Source organism: Miscanthus floridulus, chromosome 18, assembly GCF_019320115.1.
Source record: "Miscanthus floridulus cultivar M001 chromosome 18, ASM1932011v1, whole genome shotgun sequence".
Lineage (NCBI taxonomy): Eukaryota > Viridiplantae > Streptophyta > Magnoliopsida > Poales > Poaceae > Miscanthus > Miscanthus floridulus.
In genome coordinates this window covers 111,151,846-111,154,212 of record NC_089597.1, presented here as the reverse complement: position 1 = coordinate 111,154,212, position 2,367 = coordinate 111,151,846, and the positions used below count along the sequence as shown (strand labels likewise).

Below are 2,367 nucleotides of genomic sequence, written 5' to 3'. Positions count from 1 at the left end.
ATATATATATATATATTAATGACAATGTAGTGACAAAAACAAATTAAAAGGAGGAGCAGTTAGTAGATGGAGAAACATAATGCACACACCACCACCCAGCCAGAGAGGCAGAATTGATTAGAACCATCTAACCCCTTGGAAGCTAGCACTGATTATGACCAGTGTACCCTGTACACAGTGTGGCGTAGTATGGATTAGCACTGCCTATGCACAGCTGAGCAAAAGTACTACAGCAGCATGCATGCATTGACACCCTTCACTGTGATAGTGCGATGTGTAGTACTAGTAGTATAGTAACATACGAGCAGCGGAGCAGGCATATAGTTAGGAACATTCTTGTAGGCTTCTTTGTGGCTCGATCAGTTACCAGCATAGTGCGGCACAGATCGGCGGCGGTGGTGCAGTAAAATTGAACTCCGGCGCTCCGGCCCGGCCGCCGGCGTCCCATCTGCCACCTGTTGCTGCCTCTGCATGCTCTGGCGCCGCTGATCCATGGCATCTCGTCCGTATTAATTAAACACCATATATTTTTCTGGTGCACAGTGAGTGAGTGAGAGAGATGGAAGAAAGTGCGATCTACTCGATCCAAATAAAAGTTTCACCGCTACCTCTCTCTCATTCCCCCCACAATCATTTGCACCACCCTTGCCCTCTCTCTCTCTCTCTCTCTCTCTCTCTCTCTAATGACTATTTAACATGCAGGCAGGCTTTTGTTTTGCGGCTACCTGCCTGCATATAATTCGGTTGCCTTCTCACTCTCCTTTAGCTTGCTCATCTCTCTCCCCATTGCCACCATCATCACCTCCATCTCCTCGCCATCACGCCTGCCGGCCTCCTCCTCCTCCTTTGACCGCCGCTACAAAAGAGCACACTGCTTGCGAGCTAGCTGCTCTTCTGTTCATCACAATTCACACGACGACGACCCTGCACTGCAGATCTTTCTTGACCTAGCAAGTTCTTGGCGCTAGCTAGCTAGCTAGTTCCTTGCAGGCGTCTCAGCCTCTCCATATCAGTGCTAGACTATCCATCCGATCGATGGGCGTCGAGCTCGACCTCTCTGAATTGGCGGTGCTCCGGCCGATCCAGACCGCGGCGGGCGCCGCAGCGACGACGGCGGCTCGGCCGGCGGGCGACGACGCCGACGGCCCGGACGCCGCCGACACTGGCTGCGTCACGCCGACGGCGAAGAGCTCCCTGCTGCCGCGCCTGGGTCTAGGCGGGCGGCGGCGGCCTGGACATCGACGCCGCCCCCGCCGCCGCCGCCCTCGCCGCCTGCGTGACGCCGACGTCGTCGCCGTGCCTGCTGCGGCCGGCCACGGTGTGCCCTCCGGCGCCGCGGAAGCCGGCGAGGCCGGCGCCGCCGCTGCCCGACAACAAGAGGAAGCGGTGCTGCGCCCGCCCGGGCCTGCAGCGCGCCTTCTTCCCCGTGCCGCACGACCTCTCCACCGTGTTCGTGCCGCGCGGCCCCGCGGACAGGTCGCCGCCGCCCAGGGCCGCCAAGAAGATCCGCCTGCACGTCGTGGGCTGATGAAGAGCCACGCCGCCGGCTCGTCCGACGGAGTCATCGGACACGACAGGATGCATGCCATGCCACCACGCGCCATGCTTTCGATCTTCTTCTTCATCCACCAGTACTGATCCATGCGGCGGCGCGCCATTGGCCATTTGCTGCAAGCCTGCAAGTGCGATCGATGGAGGACAAATTCAAGCTTCCTGACAGGACAGAAGACACGAAGGCCGGCTGGCCGGCCAGTACAATCGCCACGCGCCAACATTTCAGCAGAGGTTACCGAGTGAGTGTGTGTGCAGTGAGTGCGCTTCTCAGATGAATCGAGTCTGAATTTGAAATTCTGAATAATCGAATTGTAAATACCACATTGTTGGCTGCGCATGCTTGTCTTTGCGCGTCGAGGGTATAAAGACCATAATTCCTGGGAATTCACTGCATCAAATTCGCTGCCTGCAACTGCAAATGGATATTATTGCTCTGGCCGTCTGCCGTTGCCAAACGGCCGGCGTAAATAAATTTTCTCATGCATGTGTGATCTGGCGTGTCGTCTGCATACATTTTCTGTTTTAATTCCTTTGCAAATTCCAGTTAATTTCTGGTAACTGAATCTTGGAGCTGGCGTTAATTAAGCGTGGTTAGCATAAATCTCTGTCCCTTTTTTTCTCTGCTTGGGAAGAAAAACTGATCGAAGAGGGTCCTGCTGACTCCTGACGACGAGAGCTTCCAAATCGTGTCCGCTTGCTGCAGTCCTTTTGGATGGTACCAACCTAACCAGAGATGGGTGACTGCATGCATGCAAGAGCTGAACGAATTCAGAGGGCACAACAGATCTGGAGAAAAAGGCAGTTGAGCAGGAG

The 2,367-nt window shown here is 55.3% G+C and overlaps 1 pseudogene; it reads left to right on the top strand.

The window, feature by feature from the left end:
• Window positions 1–743: 743 nt before the first annotated feature.
• On the top strand, window positions 744–1,658 carry LOC136522855 (uncharacterized; annotated as a pseudogene).
• Window positions 1,659–2,367: the final 709 nt, after the last annotated feature.